The sequence below is a fragment of the Ambystoma mexicanum genome, chromosome 1q, assembly GCF_040938575.1.
Source record: "Ambystoma mexicanum isolate Mex_15411 chromosome 1q, UKY_AmexF1_1, whole genome shotgun sequence".
Lineage (NCBI taxonomy): Eukaryota > Metazoa > Chordata > Amphibia > Caudata > Ambystomatidae > Ambystoma > Ambystoma mexicanum.
In genome coordinates this window covers 1,485,181,177-1,485,201,975 of record NC_090922.1, presented here as the reverse complement: position 1 = coordinate 1,485,201,975, position 20,799 = coordinate 1,485,181,177, and the positions used below count along the sequence as shown (strand labels likewise).

The 20,799-nt window shown below is 47.2% G+C and overlaps 1 non-coding gene across 1 annotated transcript; it reads left to right on the top strand.

Moving 5' to 3' along the window:
• Window positions 1-19,475: 19,475 nt before the first annotated feature.
• On the top strand, window positions 19,476-19,647 carry LOC138565566 (U1 spliceosomal RNA). The gene has a single exon (XR_011301407.1). It is a non-coding gene; the product is annotated as a U1 spliceosomal RNA (small nuclear RNA).
• The last annotated feature ends 1,152 nt before the right edge of the window (window positions 19,648-20,799 follow it).

The following is a 20,799-nucleotide window of genomic DNA, read 5'->3' as shown; positions in this document are numbered from 1 at the left end:
ATGGAAAAACCCAACTCTGTGAATTTCCACTGTGCTCCTTTCTGTGCCCCTCCCTGCTTGGAGCCCATCTGCGCGAAAGCTCAGGAATGTCTTAGAGAAAGAAGATTAGTTTACGAAACCATGCAGGGCTACAGTTAGAAAGTTGAGATGAATTAAGCCTATGTGAGCAAGCTCTAAAAGGCATGCACTCATAGCTTAGTGTTCATAGCGCTCAAGACTGGCTATCTAAGCGCTATATAGGTGCCATAATGTTCCAAACACTCCAATAATGCCTATTAGCTACAGAGCTGGGGCCTTCACCCTGCCTGTCTATCTACAATGCATAATGTGACCTACCACCCCTACTAGGCCTGCATATTCCTTGTAGCTCACTACTGCGTAATGGAAGTGCTACAACAGACTACTGTCAGCATTTTTGGCACATACTTTGAATAAACTATTGGCTTTCAGCGGCTAATGCTGTCATCTAAAGCCCTGATTGGCAAATTTGCAATTTTGTGTATCACTACAGGGAGCCACAGGACCAATCGCCGATGCCAGGCAAATTTGCCTACTAAAATTGGCCGTTGGGTCCACCACACGTGATATCGATGAAATACCCCCAGACTCTATAGACTCGATTCAGGACCTCAAAGACGTGCTAGCCGCATACATCGCTCCACACACCGACGTGGATTATGAAAGACACTTGTTCCACAGCACCAAACAAGCGAAAGGGGAAACAATGGACGCCTACGTAATGCAATTGCGTACCAAACTAAAACACTGCGACTTAGCAAATTACTCGAACACTGAGGCGATGAGATCACAAATCATTTTGGGATGCAAATCACAAGCATTCCACAGGAAATTACTTCAAAAATCCTGCATGCTGGACGAAATACTGGCGCTTGCAAGAGTCGAAAGGGCCATTGACTCCCAAGTAGAGAGCTTTGGAAACACCAACCTGGGAGAAAATGTGCACAGACTCCAACTAGAAAGGAAAGCCGAAGAGCTCTTCTGCTAGAAATGTGGGTTTGAATACCCAAGCAACGGAACATGCCCTGCGGTAGGACAACGCTGTGCCTCATGTGGCGAAGAAGGGCACTTTAAGGCCGTATGCAGATTATTCAGAGTCCGAGGAAGAGACCGACCCAGAGACAATCCATCCCGATCAAAACCCGGAACATGGGATCGTCAAACAACATCCCAGCCCCAAGCACTCAGAGCACCTCTACTCAGCCTACTCTAGACCCTCGGGACAGAGACTCAGAGGAGGACCGGCAGAAGAGAGAGAGGAAAGAAAGAAGAAGATTTGTTATGCGTGCAAGACCCGAGCGCAGTTCGAGATGCCACGTGCAATATCTGGTGGAGCAATCCCCCACTGACTCCGACCCCAGCTCGTCAGGGAGTGACCAGAACCAAAGGGCCTACGTCTATGCCCTAGGAAACCCCACGGCAACGCCCCACAGCCCAACACTCATTATCAAACTGAATGAGAGACTGACAGAGTTTCTCATAGACACAGGGGCCACGGTAAACGTGGTAAGTGAGAACGTATATGCCGACTTACATCAGAAGCCCAAGCTACATCCAGCAACCGTCGACATATACGCCTACGGGGCCAAGACACCCTTAAAGTGTCTAGGACAATTCAGTGGGCCCTGTCGCTACAAAGGACACGAAATGAAAATACTGATACATGTCCTAGCCACGGAGACAGACAGCGGCTGCGTCCTAAGCTTCAAGGCGGCCGCCGACATGGGGCTGATTCACATCCTATATAACATAATGGTCTATAAATACATTGACCCGGTCGAAATGGTCAACAACCTATACCCTCGGATATTCAAAGGAATTGGCAAACTAAAAAACAGGCAAGTCAAGCTCCACGTGGATGACTCCATACGCCCAGTGGCCCAACCCTACTGTGGAATTCCAATCAACATCCAGAAGAAAGTCGAGGATGAGCTTCACAAACTTCTTGAACAGGACGTTATTGAACATGACACAGGCCCTACCACGTGGGAGTCCCCAATAGTCCCGGTCCCTAAAAAGGTGTCTGTTGCCATAAGACTGTGGGCCTCATTAGGACCCAGGCGGTAAGGGGTTTACGGCGGCGTAAACAGCGCCGACCCTTACCGCCTGATTCCGAGGTCCCTTAGCGCCATGGAGGATTTAACACCTGCCTTTAGCAGGTGTTAAAATCCATGGCGCTAAGGGACCTTGTTGTTAATTACGCCACCGTAATTTACGGTGGCGTAATTAACGCCTTCCCCACTCCCATTATGCCCTATGGGGCAAAAATGGGAATGGGGAAGGGTAAATGGGGATTGGGGACTTACCGCCCCGCCAACCTCGGAATGGGGCGGTAAGTCCGCCAACCACCTGGGTCGTAACTTTACCACCATGGCGTAGTTTACGCCATGGTGGTAAAGGTACGACCCAGGCGGTAACTTACCGCCTGGGTCGTAATGAGGCCCAGTGTGTGGACATGCGGCGCCCGAATCAAGCCATCCGACGGGAGAGACACCCAGCGCCCCGCATCACGGACATGATACATTTACTGAATGGGGCGAAGGTCTTTTCCAAACTGGACCTGCAGAAAGGGTAATCACCAATTGGTATTGAGCCCCCAGAGTAGGAACATCACAACATTCGTCACCCACATCGGCCTCTTTAGGTTCAAAAGACTGAGCTTTGGTGTGTCGTCGGCGGCAGAAATCTTCCAGGCCGAGGTACATAACTTCATCAAACACATCCCCAACTGTCTCAACTATAGTGATGACATACTTGTATTTGGAACGGATGTAAACAAGCATGATGAAACCCTGATGAATGTCTGCAAAGCCCTGAACGATGCCAACCTCACCTTGAACAGGGACAAGTGTGAATTTCGCAAAAGCACACCAAAGTTTTTCGGACACGTCTTCTCGGAATCAGGAATGACTCCGGACCCGAGAAGGTAGCGGCACTAGATGTAACCTCCCCCCTGGGCCAACGTGCCAGAACTTCGGTCCTTCTTGGGCTTGGCCAGTTATTGCAATCGATACATCCAGGACTTTGCGTCTGTCAGCGAGACGCTGAGACGTCTAACACATCAAGACGCAACTTTCAAATGGACCGATGACTGCCAGAAAGCATTCAAAATCATAAGAGAAAGGGCAGCGAAAGCAGAAAACCTGGCATACTACGACCCCAGTAGAAAAACTGAGCTCCCATAGGTCTGGGAGCCATTCTTGCACAAGTTGACTCGAAGGATCCGTCTCAGAAACACATCGTGGCCTATGCCAGCAGGAGTCAGTCCACCACCGAGCAGGCATATTCTCAAGCAGAGAAAGAGGGTCTCACCGTTATGTGGGCGTGCAAGCACTTTTACCTATTCCTGTACGGAAACCCCCAGGCCAAGATGCCACCTCGAATCGCCCGGTGGGGCCTGTGATTACAATACTATGCATTTGAAATCATACACAGGCCGGGAATAGGGGAAAGCCCTGCAGATTTCCTGTCCAGGAGACCAGAGGAGGGGTGCGCACCCGAACCCTCAGTAGCCGACAGGTACCTCAGATATCTCATCCCCCAGACCACTTCATAGGGAGTAAATACGGAGATACTCGCTAGAAAGACTGAAAGCGACCTAGCATGTCGCATCATATGCGAGGGACTCGAGTCTGGACTGTGGCGAAGGGCCAAGGAAAGAGGGAGAGCCGCAGGGGACAAGGTGAGAGAGGACGTGGAGCACCTGATACAAGTGAAAGATGAGCTAGCGTTGTCTGAAGATCATCTACTGTTGAAAGACTGCAAACTAGTAATACCAGCAGCCATGAGAGCAAAAGTGATTGAGATAGCCCATAAGAACCATCGAGGCATGGTATCCACCAAACGCATGCTCCGCCAGAAAGTGTGGTTTCCCCACATGGACACCATGGTGGAGGCAGCACTGAAAGCGTGTCCCACGTGTTGTCTCATCACACCAAACCGTCACCCAGAGCCATTGGTCATGTCTGAGCTCCCGCAGGGAATATGGGATACAGTCGCAGCTGACATCTTCGGACTTATCAAGTGAGGAAGATATATCTTGGCCGTGATGGACGAATACTCCCGATACCCCGACGTTCAGCTAATATCCTTGACGGCAGCTCACCATGTCATCCCCGCTTTGGACCACATTCTCTAGGCCTATGGAGTGCCGAAGGTACTCAAGACAGACAATGGACCCCCATTCTGTCGGCATCAGTGTTAGGCAGAATCCCGTGCAGTTCCCTCTGGGATCACTACACAAGATTAGGACTACAGGTGAGAGCAATAAATCCCCTTTGGTATCAGTCTGTACCACAAAGATTTGGTTGGTAGCTGTGGCTGAGCAGCCAGACTTATCTCAAGAGGGAGATGAGCAGTATTCAGGGTTTACACAATAGGTAGTACAGCACTATGGAGCAAGGAAACACTGACCAAAGCTTTGAATCAAAAAAAGAATATATATTTATTTTATACACTTCTAAGTCAACACATAATCACAATTGGTAAAGTAAGTAAAAATTCAGTCAAGGAAAAGTAAATACAACTCCCTATTCAATTGTAGACAAGTTTGCGGTAGAGTGAAAACTGAGCAAAACGGCACAGTGAAAACCAACTACAAATGGCACTCTAACAATTTAACGAAAGGAAGGGAAAGCACAAGTTAAACCGAAATATCTTCAGACACCCCCTAGCAACACTTCTCTGAAGTTGTGTGAACAAGTAATGCACAGTAACACTTTAGCAGAAAGATAAGTGAATGAAAACTGAGCAAAATGGCACTCCACAAGTTAAAACAGTAGGAAGGAAGAGGGGTTTAAAAGATTTAGGTGCATCGACACATTGCTTATTGAAAACAAATCTAGTGAGAGCAGATCTAACAAATCAGCCAGAGTCAATAGGCCTGAGCCAGAGTCAGTGGTACAGGACCAAGAGTTTAGGAGCAAAAATGTTCCTGTAGCTGCAGTCAAGTCTTTAGTAGAAAAATATTGAAGAGGTAGATGCGAGGCGAAAGACAATGTTAAGAGAGAGGGCGGCCGACCCCACAAGTAGATAAAGGATTTAAAACACCTTTAGGGCTACCACGGAGAAAGGGCGGCCTGGCGGAACAATGTACCTTAAACGTGAAGAAGTGGCTCCTGCAGTGGTGGTTGTTCCTGGTAGTTCCTGCAGGTCGAGGGGTCCAGCAGAGGAAGAGAGGCTCTTGTCATGGAGGAAGGTTCGAGTCGCTGCACTACCCAGGGATGAAACCAGCCGCGGTGCTGCCAAACGAAGTTTAAAAGGTACGCTCCTTTTAAGCGCGGTCCGGGTCGATAGCAGCCTGGCTATCCGGTCTCCAAGTGCTGGGCACTGTCGATTCGACCAAGGAAGGTCCGAGGAAGCGATAGGTGAACTGGTTGACCCCACCAGCTCAAGGGAAGGAGGCTCTTTCGCTGAAGATCTCCTCTCGTTGTGTGGAAGAAAAGTGGTGAGACGATCCGGCAGGGCTTCACCGGTGGTGTAGATGCTGAAGATGTCTGTGGCTTCTCTCCCCTTCGGTTCCGTAGTTCCAGTGGCGACGTCTTGCTCTTCCAGTCCTCAGGACCCTGCTTTTATGCAGAAAGAGACCCATTCATACAGCCTAGCTGTCACTCACACAGTGGAGTGGTCTTCTTGGCGGGAGAACCCTCCAGCCTATCAGGTTAGAGTGCGACCTGAGTTGCTGCGGCAACTCTGTCCAGGGGTTCTACTCCCCCTCCCAAACAACAGACCCACCCCAGACTCTGAGGCGCTGAAAGGAGGGCTTCTTGGCAGAAGCCCACCAAAAGAGCGAACAAAGGATCCCCGACCTGGGTTAGGAGTTTAGAGTAAGACAAGAGAAAGAAGTTATATCAAAGTTCTGGCAAATAAAACCTACCGGAGTAAAGTTAATAATAAAATAAACCGACAGTTCCATAGGGAAATATTTGCAGTCGAATATAAAAGGTAGTAACCACTTCCACCAGCCAGAAACATTTTAGAGGGGGACTTTAAGGTACCCTCTCAAAAATGAACATAGGGGAAAAACTATTAACCCCTTCCAGTACTTCCATATTAAGATGGGTTGTACTGGTTTAGTTCATAGAGATAGTAAAGTCAATGGGGACTTTACATGCCCTGGGAGACAGTAGTCAGTCCCAGGGTATGGAGTCTATGCCTAAGAGTGGGAAAAAGAGTCTCACTCTTAGCATGTAAAAAGAAATAAACTCTTCAGATCCAGCAAAGCTGCTGGGGGACTCTATAGGTAAGGGAAATTTGCCATAAGTGAGAATTCTCTCTAACACTCGCTCCCACCCCCAGACTAAGGGACAGGAGGATCTAATCCACTCCTGGATGAGTCTCATACCTCTAGTCGGTTATAAACATCATAGAGAGACCATCAGCATTTTGGTGGTGACATCCTGACCTGTGCTCAATGGTAAAATCAAACCCTTGGAGGCAGATCGACCGTTTTAGCAGTTTTGGGTTTTCCCCTTTCATTTGCATCAACCATCTCAAGGGTTGGTGGTCTGTTTTAATGGTGAAAGTAGATCCATATATGTATGGTCTAAACTTCTTCAAAGCCCACACAATGGCAAAACATTCTCTCTCAATAGTTGCCCACCTTGTCTCAGGTTCCTTCAGTTTCCTACTGATGAAGCAAATGGGGTGCTCCCTACCTTTCTCATCCAGTTGACTGTAACGCTCACCTGATTCCCACGGAGGCGCCGGTCTTGGCAGGATGGTGTCTGTGACTCGAAAAGTGAAGTGCAGGACTCGATTGGCTTCCGGGGCTGAGCCTCTTCGCACTGTGTGTTTAACTCGAAGAGTGAGATATCTGCAGGTGAAAGAATATGGGGTTAATAATCTGGGGTTGTCGGGTATCTCTCTCCCTTTCCCTTCCTCGCTTTTCCGTGGAGCCCCAAGGACAACGTGCTCACCTTAGATAGGTGAATGCTGGACTCTCCATCTGCGTCTGGTGCAGGGTGCCGTTGCCAGTTCCTTCACTGGGTGAAACGTAGGCCTCTTGACATCAGAGGATTGCTACCGTCGTTAACTGCACGAACAGTGAGTTTCCGGACACCTTTTAAGTCCTTACAGTCTTTAGGTGTGTGGGCACGTTAATGTGGAACAGAGTTCTGTATAATGCTTTTTCTATTTGTCTTGCAGGGCTCTTGAGGTAGAAGATGGTGTGAAGAAAGCCGAAGTTCGAGCCAGAGTCTTGGAATGAAGCGCTTGGAAATGCGTAAGTAAATGCCGGTTGCCTGCTTTTCAAAAGCTCTCTAACTGTCTCTTTTCCCTTGCAGTTGTGAGTTCGGGTGTTGAAGAGACGCTGGAAACGCCGGAGTATTTGCAGGTGCCCTATTGTGGCGGGCGCGATGGCGCGTAAGTAAAATACCTGTCTAATCTCTCTTCTTTTGTCTTTCAGGTGCAGGATTGCAGCGTTGAAGAAAACCAGAATTCGCGGAGTGCCGGTAAGTAATTCCACACAGGAATAACTATGCTTTTGTCTTCACAGGCGGAGGAGCAGCGTGAAGAGATGGTAGCTGCCGATGGATCAGGTGAGGAAAGCGCTGCGCGTGAAGGTTGCCGTGCTAACCTGTTGTTTCTTGTCTTTGCAGGTGCTACTGAAGGCTGGATACAGGAATGGTAAGCGTTTGTTCTTGCAGGTTCAGGATCGGAAAGAAGAAAACTGGAACAGACACGGTGAGAGTTCTGCTGCAGATGCAGAATAACGCGAAGCACGTTTCATCAATCGGGTGTGGTTTAAATAGCCTTGGAGTGATGAGGCGTCTTCCTCCACGGCCTCGCCTAGGTAAGAAAAGAGTTCCTGTTCCAGAAGAGTTCCAGTGTTGTATCCAGGGAGTGGAGCTTGCCCCACCCAGGTAAGAAAGTAGTCCCGGCTCACAGAGGATTCCTATGTGGCTGGTAAGTAAGCAGCATGGTCTGCTGCAGGGAAGTCCACCCAAGCATCTTCATACAAATTATGAGCCCGGCGCTTCCAGTGCCGGGACCAGTGACTTTGATGAGCCTGGTGCCACCGGCGCCAGGACAAGGTCCAAAAGGTCCCAGTGGGGACCGGCTGGTGCCTAGGATGAAGGTTAGGGGCCTGCTTCCAAGGACGTTGGGCTGGTCCTAGCTAGGGTGACCAGATTTTCAAAACAAAAAACCGGGACAGCCAACAACATAAAAGAGGGACTACCCCGTCGCAGCCCACCAATTACCGCCCCTCCCCCAACACGCCCCCACAACCACCCCCCAACCATATTTCCAGCACTTCTCCTTTCTATAAACTGTATATAATCTCATTTGTGCAGTTTTGTCTGTGAATCGTAGCATGTTAATTGAAAACGAGCGTTAGCTCTAATTGATATCACATGGCTTGCTGTACAGTTATTTCCAAGCCAGTCTCTGTGGCACTGTCAGTAAGTGTTCTGACTGGTACCTGAGAGATTGGGGGTTCGAGCCAAACCTCCAAGTAAAAAATTCTGTTATTTTTGTGAAAAATAATTACGGTTTTAATTACCGTAGCCCTCCAAACATGCAAACCCCGGACGCGGTTTCAAAAATGAAAAAACTTTCGGGACCCCGGGACGGAGGGTGATTTCCCCGGACTGTCCCGGGAAAACCCGGACGTCTGGTCACCCTAGTCCTAGCTCCTTGGAAGCAGTGATCATGACATTGACTGAGTACTGCACCTATACCTATTTAGGAAGCATTTGTCTGTACAATGAAGGGTTGGTGGTAGTCAGGAGCTCTGAGAACTGAGGCTCGACAAAGGGCTTTCTTCAGGCTTTCAAAGGCCTGATTGCACTCCCCATTCCATTTGATCTTTTTAGGGAACTTAGGATAGGAGATTACATTCAGTGGAGAAGCTATGGACCCATAGTTCTCAATGAAATTCCTGTAATACCCAGTGAGGCCTAGGAAGGCTCTCACCTGGGTTTTAGTAGAAGGGGTTGTCCAATTTTGCACAGCTTCAATCTTGCTGAGCAAAGGCCTTATTTCACCTCCTCCTACCTCATGCCCAAGGTAGACCACTTTATTCTGACCAATTTGACATTTGCTTGCCTTAATGGTCAGATGGGCCTGTTCCAGAGCCTGCAAAACATATCCTAGGTGGTCAACATGTTCTTTCCAAGTAGGGCTGAACACTGCAATGTCATCCAAGTATGCCATGCAGAAGTCCTCCATCCCATTCAGAACCCGATTAACCATCCTTTGGAATGTAGCAGGTGCATTCTTTAATCCAAAAGGCATAACCTTAAACTGGTATAAGCCAACTGGGGTGGAGAATGCAGTTTTCTCCTTGGCACGGTCAGTCAGGGCTATTTGCCAATAGCCTGATGTGAGATCAAATGTGCTGAGGAACTTGGCTGAGCCAAGCCTATCCACCAGCTCATCTGTCCTTGGCAAATGATGGGCATCAATCTTAGTGACTGCATTTAGAGCTCTATAGTCCACACAGAATCTCAACTCTTTGGATCCTGCCTTTGGTACTAACACAACTGGGCTAGACCATGGACTAATAGAGGGCTCTATTACCCCGAGATCAAGCATCTTGTTGACCTCTCCTTTGATGTGGGCTCTTACATTTTCTGACATCCTGTAGCCCCTGCTTTTGACAGGTAAACAGTCACCAGTTTGGATATCATGTTGGCCCCAAGAGGTCAACCCTGGTGTCAGAGAGAACAGAGGGGCAAATTGATTTAACAAAGGTTTGCACTCCTCCTGTTGCTCAGGTGTCAGATTAGAAGAGAGATTGACTCCTTCTATTTTCTCATCTAAAGGTTAGGCAGAGGTTCACTCTCCTCCTCCTCTTGAGCTGAAGCTAGAAGCAATGCTCCCAGTTCTGAACTCGAGACATAAGCTTTTAGACGGTTGATGTGAAAGACTCTAGGAGCCTCCTTAAGATTGCCTAAGTCCACCAGATAGTTTACCATTCCAAGTTTTCCCACAACCTTAAAGGGTCCCATCCATTTGGCCTGCAAGGCCCTCTGCCTTGTGGGGACCATAACAAGAACTAGCTGGTCTTGAGCGAACTCAACCATGTTGGCCTTCTGGTCATGCCAATGTTTGACCAGAGCCTGACCTGCTTTCATGTTATCACTTGCCTCAGCCATCATGTGTGATATTCTCCTCCGGAGTCCTATCACATAGTCAGTGTCTCTGACTGGGGTGGGGGAAGGAGTACTCTCCAACCCCTCCTTGATCAGGGCCAATGGACCTCTAACCGGATTGCCATAGAGAAGTTCAAAGGGACTGTAACCCACTCCCTCCTGAGGGACTTCTCTATATGCAAAGAGAAGGCATGGCAGTAAAAGATCACACTTTTTCTTAAGAGGGTCTTCTAAAGCTCCTATCATGCTCTTCATGGTTCTGTTAAACTTTTCTACCAATCCATTGTCTGAGGGTGGTATGCAGTTGAGAACTTGTAGGTAACTCCACAGTTTTTCCACATGGCCTTCATGTAGTGGGACATAAAATTTGACCCCCTGTCGGATATTACCTCCTTAGGAAACCCAACCCTGGTAAAAATACCAAGGAGGGCTTTAGCCACAGCCGGAGCAATAACAGTCCTCATAGGAATTGCTTCAGGGAACCTAGTAGCATGGTCTACTACAACAAGTATAAACCTGTTGCCTGAAGAAGTTGGAGGATCAAGGGGACCAACAATGTTGATTCCTACCCTCTCAAATGGTACTCCCACCACAGGGAGAGGCACTAGAGGTGCCACGTTCTTGGAGCCACTTTTACCAGAAGTTTAGCAAGTGTGGCAACTCTTGCAATACTTCCCTACCTCAGCCCCCATTTTAGGCCAATAAAAGTAGAGAGAGAGCCTTTCCTTGGTCTTCTTGAAGCTCAAGTGACCAGCCAAAGGGATGTCATGGGCTAGTTGCAATAATTGGAGTCTGTTTGCTTAGGGTACTACAAGTCTCTTGTAGTCTCCAGGGGTTGACTCTGTCGGTTCACTATAGAAGAGGCCATCTTCCCAGTTTAACCTATACTTCCCAGGCTCTTGCCCTTCAAGCTGAGAAGCTGCCTGGTGGCGAAGACCTTCCAGAGTTGGACATTCTCTTTGTCCCTTACTGAAGTCTGCCCATTGGGGTCCCCCTTCTGCCAGTATCGACTGCAGCTCAGGATGGTCCACAGGGTCAAGATCTCCAATGAGTTCCTGGCCTCCTACTAGATCTGAGTCTCCTCAGGCTCTAGTTCAACCACACAGGGTTGTACCTCACTCTCAGCCTCAGCTGAAGAAGGAATCACAGGTGTGATTTTTGCTAACCTAGGCGATTTCCTGGTTGGCAGCACTGGAGTGCTTTCTGCTGTCTTTCTTTTTGAAGTCTTAGATTTCCCCTTTGCTTCAGGTTGCTTAGAAATAGCAGTTAGTAACTCCAGTGGGGTAGGAGTGATTTCCATCGTCTCCCCAGGAGAGCCTCTTAAGGTCCTCTCCCTTGCAGGTCTGCTAAGCTCCTTTAATCTCTTACTAGGAGGTCTGGGGGTACTTGACACTACTCCCAGATCGTTCAGATCATTGCCCAACAGCACCCTTCCTGGTACTTCAGATTGTACACTCACAGGTATCCTGACAGTCATTTCATTGCACTGGATGAGAGCTGGTAATTGGGGAAGCATCTGCGCAGGCCCTCCAGCTAACTTGGTGGGGCGTTTGGGTGCCTTAGCAACATCCTCCACCTTGAAAAAAGATTTGTCCACCACAGTTAAGCTGGCCCCAGTGTCTCTAATGGCAGGGGTCTCCTGACCATTGACTAGGACATTGTCTTTATAATACTCTTTAGTATTAGGAGGGATAGAATTATACATGTCTAAATGCTGTTGTTCCCACAACCCAAGATATACTAAAGATACACTAGCTGAGATCTAATGGGGTCATCAGCCACTAGTTGAAAGTTTCCACTGACCATATGTACTTCCTCCTCTGGAGCGAAGGCTAAGGAGACAGTGTGGACTCCTGAAGGTTTACCCTTACATCTGGGATCCCCTTTCACATGATCAGTAGAGCCACAAACATAACATTTCCCAAATGTCTTTATGAATGGTGGCTTGTTCAGACCTCCTTCTGGTCTGGGACCAGAAGGTACACTAGCCTGATTTGGTTTCCCTTGTGGCTTACCCTTAGGATTCTGTTTGTGGCCCTCTTTGGAATTGGAATTATTTGAATTATCTTTGGTGTCTTTCTTAGGCTGCTTTCCCTCATCCTTTTTCTGAGTTACCCCTGAGTCCTTGTGAGTGGCCGTGTTGGCAACCCACAAGTCAGCAGTCTTAGCTAGTTTCTTGGAATCTAATTCCTTTGAATCAGCCAAGTGCTGTCTGAGCTCAGGAGAGCAGGCATCATAGATAGACTCCATCATAACAAGATTTCTCATTCCGTCATAAGTGTTAACACTATAACCCTTAATCCATCCCTCTAAGTTCTTCAAACATTCATTCACCCAAGTAGCCGAAGGGGTACTATCATGTTTTTTGAGGGTCCTAAACCTCTTAAGGTACTGGGAAGGAGTCTTCCCAAATCTAGCTATCAAGGCTAGCTTTACACAGTCATAATCCATCCTATCCACCTCCCCCACCTCCATTACCACATCGGATGCAACAGCGGGGAGCCTAGAGAATAACCAGGGGATCAACTGATTACCTGTGATATCCTGGAGGCCATGATTGTATTCAAACATAGCAAGCCAATCTAATACATCCAACTTAGGTTCATGCATACCCACAATCTCTTTAGGCATCCAAGGTCTTTTTGGACTAGAAGATCTAGAGGATTCGGGGAGAGAAGCATTTTCCAAAGACAATTTCTTCATCTCCAGGGGCCAGATTACAGAAACGTTGCACCGGTGCAAGGGCAAAGTTGCACGGTATTAGCACTATGGCAAACTTTTGTCCTATTTTTAAAAACACTAGGACATATTAGAAAACTATTGCACTATGACAAATGCACCTTGGCATTGTATAAGCACCTGGTAAAAAATTGCCCTAGAGCAAGAAAGATACATTTTGGATGCGTTTTTTCACCAGGGCAAAGTTTGCCCTAGTGCTAATACCATTCCGTATTAGCACTAGGGCAAACGTTGCCCTATTGCAATAATGCTGTGAAAATCTATCTTTTTTGCCCAAGGACAATTTTTGCCCTATGCCTACACCATGCCAAATTGCACTTATCATGGTGCAATTGTTTTCTAATATGTCCCAGTGTTTTAAAAAATAGGGCAAACTTTGCCTTAGTGCTAATACCGTGCAACTTTGCACTTGCACCGGTGCAAAGTTTCTGTAATCTGGTCCCAACTCATGGTTGAGCTCCATTTCTTTGAGCCTTAGTTCTTGATGTCTCTGTTCAGTTTGGGCACTAATTCTTTTGAATTCAAGTTCAAGTCTCATTTTTTCTAGAGATATAAATTCAGGACTTAATGTGGCACCTGGTAAGAGTCCAGTAGCTACAGGTTGACGTCCTTGAGCAGGCAGAGGACCAGAGTGGGTGACATTGTTATCCTCCTCTTCATCTGCCTCAACAATAACATTTTCAACATTATCCTCATTACTGTTTGCCACATTTGCTGGACTAGTAGGGCCTACAGCACCACTATCCAGACTTTGTTTCTCTAACAGTCTATCAATCATTTCTGTTTTCTTGGCTTTGACAGGAAGACCTTTCTGTCTGCACAAATATTTAAGATAATCAGCAGTTTTTGCAAGGAGGGTCTCCTGACTATAACTTTCCATACTTGACTTTGTTAAAATAACTTTTTGTGATTGTTAACCTTGTGGGTAGTTGCACCAAGGTACTAGTAGCACACTAAAATGTAAATCCAACACTTTTATCCTCACCGCTGTACACCAGTGTTAAGCAGAATCCTGTGCAGTTCCCTTGGGACCACTACACAAGATTAGGACTACAGGTGAGAGCAATAAATCCCCTTTGGTATCAGTCTGTAAAACAAAGATTTAGTTGGTAGCTGTGGCTGAGCAGACAGACTTATCTCAAGAGGGAGATGAGCAGTATTCAGGGTTTACACAATAGGTAGTACAGCACTATGGAGCAAGGAAACACTGACCAAAGCTTTGTATCAAAAAGAGAATATATATTTATTTTATAACTTCTAAGTCAACACATAATCACAATTGGTAAAGTAAGTAAAAATTCAGTCAAGGAAAAGTAAATACAACTCCCTATTCAATTGTAGACAAGTTTGCGGTAGAGTGAAAACTGAGCAAAACGGCACAGTGAAAACCAACTACAAATGGCACTCTAACAATTTAACGAAAGGGAGGGCAAGCACAAGTTAAACCGAAATATCTTCAGACACCCCCTAGCAACACTTCCCTGACGTTTTGTGAACAAGTAATGCACAGTAACACTTTGGCGGAAAGATAAGTGAATGAAATCTGAGCAAAATGGCACTCCACAAGTTAAAACAGTAGGAAGGAAGCGGGGTTTAGAAGATTTAGGTGCATCAACACATTTCTCATTGAAAACCAATCTAGTGAGAGCAGATCTAACAAATCAGCCAGAGTCAATAGGCCTGAGCCAGAGTCAGTGGTACAGGACCAAGAGCTTAGGAGCAAAAATGTTCTTATAGCTGCAGTCAAGTCTCTAGTAGAAAAATATTGAAGAGGTAGATGCGAGGCGAAAGACAATGTTAAGAGAGAGGGCGGCCGATCCACAAGTAGATAAAGGATTTAAAACACCTTTGTGGCTACCATGGAGAAAGGGCGGCCTGGCGGAACAATGTACCTTAAACGTGAAGAAGTGGCTCCTGCGGTGGCGGTTGTTCCTGGTAGTTCCTGCAGGTCGAAGGGTCCAGCAGAGGAAGACAGGCTCTCGTTGTGGAGGAAGGTTCGAATCGCTGCACTACCCAGGTATGAAACCAGCCGCAGTGCTGCCAAACGGAGTTTAAAAGGTACGCTCCTTTTAATCGCGGTCTGGGTCGATAGCTGCCTGGCTATCCGATCTCCAAGTGCTGGGCACTGTCGATTCGACCAAGGCAGGTCCGAGGAAGCGATAGGTGAACTGGTTGACCCCACCAGCTCAAGGGAAGGACGCTCTTTCGCTGAAGATCTCCTCTCGTTGTGTGGAAGAAAAGTGGTGAGATGATCCGGCAGGGCTTCACCGGTGGTGTAGATGCTGAAGATGTCTGTGGCTTCTCTCCCCTTCGGTTCTGTAGTTCCAGTGGCGCCATCTTGCTCTTCCAGTCCTCAGGACCCTGCTTTTATGCAGAAAGAGACCCATTCATACAGCCTAGTTGTCACTCACACAGTGGAGTGGTCTTCTTGGCGGGAGACCCTCCAGCCCATCAGGTTAGAGTGCGACCTGAGTTGCTGCAGCAACTCTGTCCAGGGGTTCTACTCCCCCTCCCAAACAACAGACCCACCCCAGACTCAGAGGCGCCGAAAGGAGGGCTTCTTGGCAGAAGCCCGCCAAAAGAGCGAACAAAGGATCCCCAACCTGGGTTAGGAGTTTAAAGACACGAGAAAGAAGTTATATCAAAGTTCTGGCAAATAAAACCTACCGGAGTAAAGTTAATAATAAAATAAACTGGCGGTATGTTAGAGGCTGTCAGTAAAAGTGGTAGCCTCGAACAATGGGAAAATCCCAAAGGGAAATATTCGTGGTCGAATATAAAAAGGTAGTAACCACTTCCACCAGTCAGAAACTTTGTAGAGGGGGACTTTAAGGTACCCTCTCAAAAATGAACATAGGGTGAAAAACTATTAACCCCTTCCAGTACTTCCATATTAAGATGGGTTGTACTGGTTTAGTTCATAAAGATTGACTAGTAAAGTCAATGGAGACTTTACATGCCCTTGGAGACAGTAGTCAGTCCCAGGGTATGGAGTCTATGTTTGCGGGTCGCTACGACACCCCTGTGTCACTGCACTGAGGGTGCTGTGTAACGCATGTGCATAAAGATGGTTCCCATGGGTGAGAGAAAAGATCCCATAGGCATTAAACACAAAAATAGCCTAGAACACACATAGCAAAGATGCCTAAGAGTGGGAAAAAGAGTCTCACTCTTAGCAGGTAAAAAGAAATAAACCCTTCAGATCCAGCAAAGCTGCTGGGGGACTCTATAGGTAAGGGAAATTAGCCATAAGTGAGAATTCTCCCTAACAATCAGTTTGCGCAGTTCGCCGAATATCTAGGGTTTCACCATCGGAAGATCTCGCCCCCTCCAATGGGATGATTGAGCACTTCATGGCTAATCTAAAGAGGGCTCTACAGATTGCTAGGCTGACAGGACAGCCATACGAACAAGTGTTAAATCAACTCATGAGAGACTACCGGGGGACACCCCATAGCACCATGGGGAAGACCCCAGCTGAACTAATGTTTGGACGGAATACACAAACGTGAATTCCCCAGGCTAATACAATTAGCCCACCTCCTGCTCTAGACCCAGAGGTGAGAGAGCAGGACGAGGCAGCGAAGGCCCGAATGAAGGAATACGCAGACACTCGCCGGCGGACACAAGCGCCCTAGATAGAGGTAGGAGATGTAGTGGCCGTCAGGCAGCCCATGACGCACAAACACACCTCAGCGTTTTGCAGTGAACCCCTACTTGTCACCCAGAAGAAGGGTTCCATGATCACTGCAGAAGGGTCAGAGGGGTCAGTCACACGGAACTCCTCTTACTTCAAGGAACTTCCACAGACGGGGACCAGGCGCCTGAGCGGAAGGGTGCAAGCTCACTTGGACTACGAATCGGATGAACCATATCAAGGAGATCAGTGGTATTCTGAAGAGTTCGACCAGGACGTGGTGAAGGAGAATGAGGAAAATGGACAGTCTCTAGCAAGTAGTCATGCATGCCCGCAGAGAGCCCGGAACAGACCTCGCCGGTGGATTGAGGAAATTGACTAATTGTCCACCAGACCGTCACCTGTTGTGAAGAGTCTGGTAACTGTTTAAAATGGGGGGAATGTCACGTTGATGTCTCCTTTGGAACGGAACTGACGTAAGGAAGCGAAGTGATGCGGGAGGGGGCGGGGGAACGGGCAGGTCTTTTGTAATTAAAATAAAGCAAGACGTGTTGATGCAGAGCTCCGCGTCTGTGGTTATTTCACTACGCCACACGCGTTGCGCGGCCTACCAAAACCATAACACGCATGTGTATAAATAAAGGGGGGGTGTCTTACTTGAGGTATTGGGGGCAAGGCCTTACCACGGGGTTCCGGGACTTATTACATTATCACAGATGTTTTCTTCCAACACCTGCTGAATTTCATGAAATTTGTTGCATTGTTTCAGAGTAACTGTTATTGTTTTTAATGAAAGTGATATATATCATCTTCCCGGTCCTAGCAGAAACGAGCTCAGATATATTAATGATACATTTTGAAAGGTCACTTCTCCTCAGGTCAAATACCCTAAAAGGAACAAAGCAGCAGCTCTACTGCTCTTTACAGCCGGATATCCGTATACCCACAAGCTCTCTGTGAATCTGCATACAAGTGATTTGGTGCAAAATCACAGCTATTTTATTTTCTGGTCAATTCACTAATTTGTAAATAGTAATTTACTAATTTGTAAATAGTGCCCACTCCTTTACTCCCGTTTGGTTATTTCATCCTTGGTTTTAGATGTACTGATGGTCTACACCACATTGCTGTTAAGCTCGACGATAATTGCGGTTAGAGCCTGCAGTCATCGCCACTGCCCTTTTTCAGTCTGTGGTCTGCGCACGCATTGCACGTCGTGTGGTAGCAGATCTCGTGCTGAAAGGTAATTTTTGGAAGTCTTGAATGGCAATTCGAGGCTATAACACAAGTGAAACGGAAGTTTCTATGTCGTATCAAAACCGGAGGCTCCGTGTTTTGGAGGTCGTGTTTTTCAGAATGTCAGAGTTGGTTTTCGCACACCACGTGATTTCTTGTAAGGAACCCTATTGGTGATGTTCTTAGTACTCACGTGATCTCTTTGGAAGGCGCCCATTGGCTGTTACATGTGCTGCTATCTTTGACCTTGAAATCTTTTGGGGGAGCCTTCGGGCCATTATTACACTTCACCGCCCCCTCTCTTCTCGTGATCTATTTAGTCAGATCTCTGGTGGTTAAGCCGGCTGAGGTCACCAACTCCAGGTCTCCAGGCCTAGAACCGCTACCCTGCCCATGACTCCGAGCTAAGGTAGGTGCTTTCAGCAACTGCTGCATTTCATGAGATGTGTTGCTTTGTTTCAGAATAACTGTCTATTAAATAAAGGCTTTTCAATGAAAGCTAGATATATTATCCTCCCGGCCCTAGCAGGATGGGCTCAGTTATATTAACCATACATTTTGAAAGGTCTCTCTTCCTCCCTCAGGTCCAATACCCTGAAAGGAACGAAGCAGCGGCTCCACTGCTCCTCACAGCCGGATATCCTCATACCCACAAGCCCTCTGTAAATCTACATACCGGCGATTTGTCAAACATTCACAGAGAAGTTATTTTCATGGCAAAAAAGTCGCTCATCGTTGTAGCCGTTTTTTGAAAGTCCTGTTGACCTGCTTGTTTAAAAAAAAAATATTTTGGGCTCTATCTTCCTTGATTTTAGATTTACCTAAAACATACACGATCCTACTATAGTATTAGGCTAGTATTATGGCCGACTCATTTTCACTCAGCCACTCTTGCGCTTCGTGGATTCTAGAGGCTGCTAAGGTTAGTTAGAGGCTGTAACTCAGTATAATGGCAGGTTTAAAAGCATTTCCTTACTTTGCAGAGTTTGTTTATTCGGTTTGTAAGGGTATCTGAGTTTGCTTTGCACACCTCGTGACCTCTTCTAGGGGTGCCTATTGGTGGTGTTCTTAGTCTCATCGTTATTTCTTTAGTTTAGAAGATGGTTTATTATATTTAATATTGTATGTAGTTAACTACAGCATCATCAATTATCATATTTACTATGATGTATTTCACTTTTCATAGAACTTGCTGTAATGTCTACTTAAATATTCTTAACTTTCAATAAAAATCAATTAACTTAAAAAAAGAAGACGCCCATTGACTGTTTGTTACATGTGCTGTGTCATCTCAGGCCTCCATGTCTCTTTGGGGTTGGGGGTGCCAGTGCACGGTCACGTGATACTGTCTGTAAAGTCTACAACGACGTTAGACATTCGCAGACATCGCGAACATAACAACAGTGGAAAAATATACATTACTTTGGAATCATACCAATGGTAATAGGCGCTATACAAATGCCAAACAACATCAGGCACGGGCTGGCCTATAGGGCAACAGGGCCATGGCCAAACCAAAAACGCAAATCTCAGGCAGTGCCGGACCTGATGGGAGAAAGGAACTGTACTACAATGTGCCTCTTCTGCTCGGCTCTGCCTGCCTAAGCATCCCCTACATGTGGGACAGGCAGCTCTGCAGATGCTCAGGGCTTCCAGGAGGGCTGTGGCTGGGTCAGACCCTGCCTTCTCACCCTCACTTAGCGGGGCTTCCAGAAGAGACCCAACCTCTGCCCATACGCTTGCAACTCATACTTACCTGGCAAGCGAGAATCTGTGATCAGAAAGGCTGATTGCCCAGGGTGATGCTTATCCATTGCACATCAGATTTGCTGTTCCCAAATGTGGGATACTCAACTGCATTATTTCTGGTAGTAGGGGATTATTTCTGGTAGTGGAGGAGTGCGTTTGGGTTTTCTTCTGAGTTACTGGAGAAAGAAACAGTTAAGTGAGCGAGAGAGCAAGCAGGTAGGTTGTTTGCACACAGAGCCCCTGGTCTTGTAGCAGAATTTCTTTGGCTGTAGTCAAAAGGGCCAGCACTGAGCTGCTCAGGTCCACAGCATTCACTTGAGGGGTGAAGTCAGGCTTGGACTTGCCCGTAGGGCAAAAGGCCCATGGCCGAACCAAAAAAGCAACATGCTTATGTGGGCAAGTTCTGTGGGTCGAGGTGGGCCAATTTGATGAGTTACTTCACTATTTATCAAAAAACGCCTCCTTGAGTACTATTCAAACAGTTTGACAAAAGGAATGAATTCCCATTTGCAACTGTGGGTCACTTTTTCGTTGGTGCCCAAGACAATTACATGCCCCAGTCTGCCCCTGGTTGCTAGCACGTCTGTGCAGGTAACCATTGGTCTGGGCTAAAAGGAGTGCTGTTACTTTCAGCTGCTAGTAAAGGGGAAGCAGCAATAGCCAAAGTACACCCCTGCCGTTGAGCATTCAGAGTGTGCTTGTACATTTGGGAAGGGGAGGGACAACCTGCCCCTCAACCCATCAATGTTTTCCATTTGCTTATTGCATAAAACATAGCTCAGTCTGGTCGCTTGTGTAACCGCCACACCCTTAAAGGGGTTTCCACCCCTTTTGGCTTCCCCTTTTGCATTAATGTCATACGTGAAGGCCTGCCTAGAAATGTGTTTCCCCAATGCTCCAAATCATAGTTTCCTATTGGGAGGACAGCTCAAGGGCAACGTGCTCGCCTTGGAAGCAAGACGAGGTGGAGCAACACAGGTTCGATCCCTGGATCCCTGCTTAGAAACCTCTGGGTATTAAGCGCTTTATAAATAACCACTTATAATGAAATCCTGTAACCCTTCCCTGACCCTTAATTAACCTTTAGTCCATTAACTCTGTTGAATTCACTGGGCCTAGCACCCAGGCACCCAATAGGTACACACAGACTCTAGTTACAGTCGCGGAGTGTCCCTGCCAGTGGCTGGGCGGGGCCTTCATTTATTATCACGTGGGTCGTCACCTGACATGGGTGACGGCCCGCATCACAGCATCCCATCAAATCTCCCCCAAACAAACTGCCCCCAACAATTAAAGGATACATCACAACTTCTCTGGTAGTCT